This window comes from Stegodyphus dumicola, chromosome 10, assembly GCF_044657685.1.
Source record: "Stegodyphus dumicola isolate Sdum_Otavi_A_Nest chromosome 10, ASM4465768v1".
Lineage (NCBI taxonomy): Eukaryota > Metazoa > Arthropoda > Arachnida > Araneae > Eresidae > Stegodyphus > Stegodyphus dumicola.
The window spans coordinates 62,539,090-62,548,055 of record NC_140777.1 but is presented as its reverse complement, the minus strand read 5'-3'; the positions used below and the strand labels follow the sequence as shown (position 1 = coordinate 62,548,055).

At 34.6% G+C, this 8,966-nt stretch overlaps 1 protein-coding gene and 1 pseudogene across 1 annotated transcript in view; both read left to right on the top strand.

The window, feature by feature from the left end:
* Positions 1-783: 783 nt before the first annotated feature.
* Positions 784-1,544, top strand: LOC146994981 (uncharacterized; annotated as a pseudogene).
* Positions 1,545-5,648: 4,104 nt separating this feature from the next.
* The window catches only part of ash1 (histone-lysine N-methyltransferase ash1), a 136,254-nt gene continuing 132,936 nt past the window's right edge, over positions 5,649-8,966 (top strand). The window contains exon 1 of the mRNA XM_085824991.1: positions 5,649-5,969. The gene's annotated coding sequence lies outside the window, so the exon portion shown is untranslated. The remainder of the gene's footprint in view (positions 5,970-8,966) is intronic.

Sequence of the window (8,966 nt, the reverse complement as noted above, 5' to 3'; positions counted from 1 at the left end):
AAGCCTGACATTTTTTCGAGAGCTCTACAGAAAGCATTTCTCACAGAGGAATGTGGAAAAATGAACATTCAAAGCGCATGAAAACTGTAATGTTAACTAAACGATAGCCAATGAAATATTAAATATTCCGTTGATTTCATATATTATTAAATATAAATTATTTGTTCAAAGTGTTCGAATACTTAAGTGAGTTCAGAATTTTCCGAATTTTTTTTTTTTTCGAATTAAGGGACGTTTCCCCAGAAGGGCTATTAATCTTGAAACATCATTTTGCGTCGACTCACTTTAAAAGGCTGTATCATTTTTCAAATTGTTGCCACCAAATGTTATCGCCATGTAAAGAAATTAAATAAGGAAGAATCTGTATAATTTATATATGTTTTTCACATTGTGAAAAACCAACGATATATAGAGGCATCAAATTCTGAATAAGCTAGTCCTCCACCCAAACATGGCCACCTAGAAGCCCTAATCTTGAATTTCGAATACGTTTTGTGGTGTTGCCATCGAAACACCGTACGAAGTTTTGTGAGTTCTGCGCATGCCCGCCTCGGATGAGCGGCAGATGGTAAGGAGAGAGCGGTGTGTATGGAGTGGGAATTTCCCTTTTCATCGGAATGTTATTATTGATGTGTAAAATAAAGATTATATATTTCATACTTGTGTCTTGCCTCACCATGGAACTCCTACATTGGTGACTGACGTTGGACAACGCACATCTTTTGATCGTTTCTTGGAATCTGGACAAAATACGAAAACGATAGTATCCAAACATCATAAACAATGGATGAAATATCTGCAGTGAAAATACCTCCTTTCATTCCTTCTGATCCATCTCTTTGGTTCACGATGGTGGAATCTACTTTTGAATTAGCGGTTCCAAAGGCTATAACAATCCAGAACCAAGTATAACCACTGTGTGGCGCATTTACCTCCTGACATCGCTATGACCGTGAGGAATATCATCATTTCTCCTGACCACACGGATCCATATGGGAAACTGAAGAATGAAATCATTTCTCGCTGTGGTGAAAGCAAATCACAGGAAATACGTCGCTTACTTGTCGGTGCGCAACTAGTGGATCGAAAGCCATCTGAACTCTTACGCGTTATGCAGCGGCGTGCAGAAAATCATAACGTGACGGATACTTTTGTTTTGGAATTATTTCTGCAGCAACTACCTACACATATGCAATCTATTTTAGCATCGATCACCCCTCTAACTACACAAAAGGCTGCTGGAATAGCAGATAAAATAATGGAAGTGTCATCTGCTCAGGTAAGCGTAGTTTCTGATTCTTGTGCATCATCTAGTGTTGCACCGAACTCTGAACTGCTTAAAGAGATAAAATCGCTTCGCAAGGAAGTTGCATTTCTACGACGTTCAAGAAGTCAGTCTCGTAATCGTAATTTTCGTCATGCATCAAATCGTGAGAAATCTGAAAAAAGTGATCTATGTTGGTACTACCAAAAAATTTGCTTCTAGAGCAAAAAAGTGTACCCCACCCTGCAATTTTCAGGGAAATTTCCAGGGCAAGGAGTAGCGGCGACATACGCCTCGCCTTCTAGTTCTCGTCGCCTATTTGTTCGTGATCGCAAAACCAATATTAATTTTTTAATTGATACCGGTAGTGATTGTTCCTTAATTCCAGCCTCAAGATCTGATAAACTGACTATTCCTATTCAAACTTTTCTGGCTGCAAATGGTACTCAGATAAATGTATATAAACAAAAGTTATTATCTTTAGATTTAGGTTTAAGAAAACAGTTTGTTTATCCTTTTTATGTATGCAATGTTCAAACTGCTATAATGGGTGCAGATTTCTTACATTATTTTAACCTACAACCAGATCTTAGAAATCGTCGCTTAAACGATACTTGCACCAAATTAAATTCTTATGGTATTTTATATGTTGCTAGTATATATTCAGTTAAATCTGTAATTTGTAATGATTATTATGCTAAGTTATTAAATGAATTTCCTCGTATTTTTCAAGCTCCCTGTGCAAACCAAATTGTCAAACATTCAGTTCAGCATCATATTGAAACTTTTGGCCCTCCCGTTTTTGCCTAACCACGTCGGCTTGCACCCGATCGTTTGAAAATTGCAAAAATGGAATTTCAACATCTGTTAGATTTAGGCCACATTCGCCCATCCAACAGCAATTATGCTTCGTCATTGCATATGGTCTCTAAAAAAGATATGAATGATTGGCATCCTGTCGGTGATTTTAGGGACCTTAATGCTCAGACTAAAAAGGACAAATATCCAATCCCTAGTATTATTGATTTCACAAGTGAACTCCACGGGTGCAACATATTCTCCCATGTAGATTTAGTCAAAGCATTTCATCAAATTCCGATTGCTCCCGAGGATGTCCATAAAACTGCTATCTGCACACCATTTGGACTTTTCGAGAGTACTCGGATGCAATTTGGTTTGTGCAATGCATAAAGTACATTTCAAAGGTTTATCGATGAAGTGATGAGAGGTTTAACCGGTGTATATGCATTTATTGATGATATTTTGATTGCCTCTAAAAGCCACAAAGAGGATATTAACAATTTACGAGCTCTCTTTCAAAGGTTAGATCATTATGGTTTAGCAATCAAACCCTCAAAGTGTACAATTGGAGTTCCTACCTTAAATTTCTTAGGATATAAAGTCTCTAAAGAAGGTATTTCTCCCATTCCCGATCGAGGTGATGCCATTTCTAAATTTCCTAGACCAACAAGCTTAACACAGCTTCGCAGATTTCTTGGCCTATTCAATTTTTATCGCAGATTTGTGCCACATGCAGCGCACAGTTTTCCCCCTTTAATTAAGCTTCTCGAAGGTCATTCTAACAAAACGAAATCATTCCGTCCAACTAAGAAGACTGAAAATCCTCTTTCGTGGTCCGAAGACGCCGAAAAGGCATTTTTAGCAGCTAAAGAAGCTCTTACAAAAGCTACCCTCTTAAGACATCCAATTCCTGGTGCTCAACTCAGTCTTTGGACTGATGCATCTGATGTTGCTATTGGCAGCTCTCTCATGCAACTCCAAAATGGTCAATGGGAGCCAATAGCATTCCTTTCTTTAAAACTGAATAACAGTCAACGGAAATGGTCTACATATGACCACGAACTTCTGGCAATATATGAGTCTATCAGGAAATTTCGGCACATGTTGGAAGGTCGCAACTTCATCATATTTACCGACCAAAAACCACTAACATTCGCTTTCAGACAAAAAGCAGAAAAGTGCTCTCCTCGACAATTGAGACACCTTGACTATATCTCTCAATTTTCTACTGATATACAATATGTTAAAGGTAGGGAAAATGTTATTGCTGACACATTCTCCCGAATAGAATTAGATTCTGTTTCTCGCCCACCCATTCTGGATTTCAAACAGTTAGCCTCAGCACAACTTACAGACCCTGAACTACAACAATTACTAACTTCTAAATCTTCTTCTTTGAAGCTCTCCAAACAGTATTTTCCGCTTGAAGATATTTATCTCTATTGTGACTTCACAACCAATGTCCCTCGTCCTTTCATTCCCTTTTCATTTAGACCTAGCATCTTCCAAAGTATTCACAACCTTTCGCATCCAGGTATATCTGCCACTTCAAAATTGATCCGCAGACGTTACATTTGGCCTAACATGCACACTTTTATCAAAAACTCTGTGAACGCTTGTGAGAAATGTCAACGTTCCAAGATACACAAGCGTACAAAATCACCCATTTCGACATTTTTACTTCCTGATGCCAGATTTTCTCATATTCACATAGATTTTATTGGCCCATTACCAATTTCTGAAGGTTATCAGTATTGCTTGACCATAATCGATCGTTTCACGCGATGGCCGGAAGTAATTCCTACATCTGATATGTCGGCTGAAACAACTTGTAAAGCTCTAATTAGTGGATGGATAGCTCGTTTTGGATGCTCTTCCACTATCACTACTGACCAGGGTCGGAACTTTGAATCGCATCTTTTCAGGGAGTTCACGAACCTGCTGGGCACTCATCGTATTCGTACCACTGCCTATAGACCTCAATAAATGGAATCATTGAACGTTTTCATCGCCAACTGAAAAACAGCATAAAATCGCAAGAGAATCCTCGCTGGACAGAATCGTTACCTCTTATACTTTTGGGTATTATATCTTCCGTCAAAGACGACATCCAAGCAACTTGTTCTGAGTTAGTTTATGGTACTACCTTAAGACTGCCTTCGGGCATTTTGTGCTCAGATCAGCTTTCTCCGCCATCCCCGACACCAACATATGTAAATCGTTTACGATCTATCATGCAATCTCTGATTCCCATCGCAACATCAAAACACTGTTCAGAGACTATCCACATTCATCCATCTTTAAAATCGTGCTCTCATATTTATTTGAGAATTGACTCAGTCAAGCCTCCTCTTCAACAACCATACTCAGGTCCCCCATCCAGTCATTGAGTGATATGATAAAAACCTTTATCATCTCCGTGCACGGTAAAAAATCAAATTGTTTCAATTGATCGACTCAAACCTGCATTTTTTCATTAGTGATAAAACCTTTATCCCTAACACTAAACCTTCCAATAAGACAGACACACTGAAAACCTACCATGTCACATGTTCCTAAAACTGTCACAAAATCTGGACGACATGTCAATTTCCCTCAACATCTGTATACCACCTACTATATATAATTTATATATATTGTCATTTATTCAGTATTTCATTATGTAGTTCAATTTATTATGTGTTTTTATATTGTACCTTTTTACCTTCAACATTATCATTGTATAATATAAATGCTGTATCATTTTTTTTTTGTGTATCGTTTGGTCTCCCTCACTGGGGGTAACTCTGTGGTGTTGCCATGGAAACACCGTACGAAGTTTTGTGAGTTCTGCGCATGCCCGCCTCGGATGAGCGGCAGATGGTAAGGAGAGAGCGGTGTGTATGGAGTGGGAATTTTCCTTCTCATCGGAATGTTATTATTGATGTGTAAAATAAAGATTATATATTTTTATACTTGTGTCTTGCCTCACCATGGAACTCCTACAGTTTTATTATCTATTTCATATATATATTTTTAAATTTAAGGATTTTTGATTAACAAACCCAACGATTTCAATGCGAGAAGTGGCAATACACTGTACGGAATAAAAATATTTTTATTCTCTAGATATGCTTTTTTTTTTTTTAAATATTGTTAGCCGAAACGTTGGAGATGTAATTTCTCATTTTATTACCACAGTGTGCTCACATCAACCCTTTTCAGGAAACTATATCTTGTTCTAATTCTTCAGTAATAATTATCATATACATCACCGAAAATCTAAGCAGGTCTGTGTTTGGCACACGTTCATATTTGATATTATTCATTACCATATTTAGTAACCTTCGTCCGCAGTGGAACCTCCACATATTTTGCGATTTTTGAAGCATGCTTTTGAGAAGAACACAAATTATGAGTCTCATTAAATAATGATTGATAAATTTTTTCTTAATGATCCAGGCTTTTGATACATCAGTAAATCTCTATTTCATGAACGAGAAAATAATTCAGTATCTCTGCCTCTTTCCAAGACAGGAACAGAATGTCCTTTGGCGGTTGGTATCATAAATAATAACTTCAACTTTGATATTCCGTGGCAATTTCATTTTTCGCCATTTTATATGAAGATGATAAATCCGCAGCAAATTGTAGAAAAAACACAATCTTTAGTCTGCTGAAGCAAAATGCATTTTATTAAGCTTAAAAAAAATATGTGTTATTTTTATTGATCCTTACGGAAGGCTTAAAATGATTATATAAAATTATGAATTCGTATTTATTGGAAATCAACTGTTTCCCGCCATGTTGATTGGTAGTGGAATTGTTTTTATTATGAAACTGTGCCGTACGCTGCATAAATACAGGAGTTATTAACAGAAAAAAATTGTGTACGTTTAAAGTTAATATCAAGGATATACAATGTGTAAGTGCCATTGTTTCGCTATGGATATTTACGGAGTTTTTCCACACATGTCAACTAATGGTCAGTGCACTCTCAACGGCGTGTGTGTATCCAAGATGTAAACCTTTCTGTGTTAACGTTTAATTGAAATTTAAGCCAGTGGATTACAATAATTAAATGGCTTATAAACTGTGAATAACCAATTTTAAATACATTTCGAAAAAAAAGTGCATATTTTTTCTGGTTTTATTTTCCGTTAATAACGAATATATTTACACATTCACATGTTTGTTTATTTGGCTAGAGATAAATTGTGAATTTTCATATTTTCTTTAACCACAGGAACAACAAATGATCATATTTCAAAACACTGATGAAGAAAAAATAATAAATAAAATGCATGCGATTAACAATATTTTGTTTCAAGTTATTTCTTCCATCTGCATAGTTTCACGTGATAGTGAGGTATTCAGAAAAAAAAAAGTTTTCGTTATGTGGGTGACATTTAACTTATTATTGGCCATTTGAGCCCGTTGAAGTAAGTTTTTCATTATTTGAACCACAGCAGTTGTATTAGATCAAACGGAAAAAATAACTCCAAATATAAATTGTGGAGAATAAGTAGTATTTTAGCAATACAATGTAATTTTTTTTTTTAACCGAAAAAATGTAAGCAACATTATTTAAAAGTTTTATTACGATTACTGTGTACGGGAATAATTCGTTTTTTTTACCCCTTATCTAATTGTACAAACTTTAAATATGCATTTTAGCTCATCTATAATGATAGGTGACAGAATTTCAACATTAAAGCAATAGTACAATTTCAGTATTAAAAACATTAAGTACAACAGATATGTGTATCAGTTTAATTTATATATGTATACATATATATTCATATAGCTCAGTAATTTTTTTTTTTTTTTTCTTTTTCTCACCTCTCTCTTTTTTTTTTTTTTTTTTTTTTTTTTTAAGAATTTTCATTATTGAACAGATTTGTCTACTGATCACATGTATATCAGTAAAAGTTTCTTTTTTTGGTAATTAAAGTAATTGTAATTGTAAGCGATAAAATTTTTTATTCAGCCTTATTTTCTATTATTAAAATTAACAGCATGCTAGTTTGTAGTACAATTTTATATCAAATAGAACTTAATTACATGTTTTAAATGCAGGGTAGTGTATTTGAATGTTAAGAGTTATTACATTATTTGTTTTAATTTTTGATTGAAATAAATAGCCTTTAATAAAGTATTTTGTAAAAAAATCCCATTTAATAATATAAGCTGCCCTTTTTCTAAAATTTTAATGCAATAAAAATGTATTTAGGAAATATCCACCTAAAATATAGAAATGTATAGAAGAGAAACACGTCAATGTGACAATCAAAATTGCAATAGCAACCTTGTATTTAGCATACATATATTAAATATATATGTACACTAAATACAAGGTTGTTATTGCGATTTTGATGGAAATGTATATTCCTGTACCTGTATCACATTTTAAGTTTTCAGCTATATAAATATTTATTAGATCTCAACTTTTCATTTTAAGAATGTATTTTAATTGTCATGAAGGAATTTCTAGATGTTTAAAGAAAACATAATGTAAAAAATAAGGACAGAGCAAAAAGTCTGAAAATATCATGAAAATAGTCATATAACCCAGACAGTTAATTATTTTGATTTAATTTGTGTTTGCTAGAACAAAAGTTTGAAATATTTGTATAAGGTGTTTTAAATTTTTTGCTTATCAATTGGAATTAAAGAGGTCTCAAAAATTAATTTATTTTTTTCTTTTTAATATGAACTATTTCATGTTATATGAGCACAAAATTAGGAATTTTATTACCTGGTAGGATTATACTGAAAAGAAAATATTTGTGTATTTCTCATTTGTTGTTAAAGTGTTTATGTTGCAGATGGAGAATTCTACTGATGCACATTTAAATTGGTTAATAACATTTTTGTAAATTTGCGAAAATTTCTCAAGATGTTATCGGATGTCTCGGAATGTTATGGGTGGATTTAGTGTATGAATTGAGAGTGTATTTAGAGAATTGGTTGGATTCAGTAGACGTTCAAGATTTTGAAAGTCTTAAGGAACTTATGCTCACTGAGCAAATTAAGCGAGTCTCTCTAGAAATAAGAGAGCACTACTTAGGTTCCATTTTAGCAGAGAAATGCAACAAGTATGAGGCTTTGTGAAGAGATACGAGGAAGTTAGAACAAAGAGCGGGGTTAAAGAAACCATTTGAGAAAGATAGAGAGCAGTATATAAATTCTAACTGTAGTTATCATCAGAAAAGTAGTGGTCATCAAAACATTAAATCAGAGGAGCATAGAAAAGTGGAGGCTCCTAAAAAAAAGCAAGTTTTCAATGAAGCAGGTTTCAAGAAACAGCGAAAAATAAGGTGTTACCAATGTGGAAAGGACAGACATATCCGACCTAACTGTCCATCGCTGGGAAAGAATAAGGCTAATCTAGGAACGGAGAGTTTAGTAAAATGTTTTGAGCCTTATTTCAAGAAAGCAGTAATTAATGGGATAGAGAATATCTGAGAGATACTGGAGCTGGTATAGATCTGTGTAATAGTACTTGGATTAATATTAGTGACTTATTAGGGGAAACTGTATGGGTGAAACAGCCTTTGGACACAGAATGTAAATGTTTACCTTTGGCGAAAGTCACCATTGAAGGTGATTTTGGTGTGGTCACCACAAAGGCAGCGGTTACTCTGGTAGAGTTAGATGAAGAGTACTATTTGTTAGGGAATAAAACTGCACAGTTGATTGAGGAAATTAGGGAACGACCGGTTCTCTTGAATACTGTGGAGACTCATAGTCAGGCGCATGCACGCAGGAGTTTAGAGAGAGCGAATGCAAAAGACTTAGATTCCAGATCGGAAGAAAAGAAAGAGATAGAAAGTGAAAGGGCCATCAATAATGAGCATTCGGACGAAAGGAAGTTAACCAGTAATACGGAGGAGGACATTAAAATTCCAGACATCAGTTT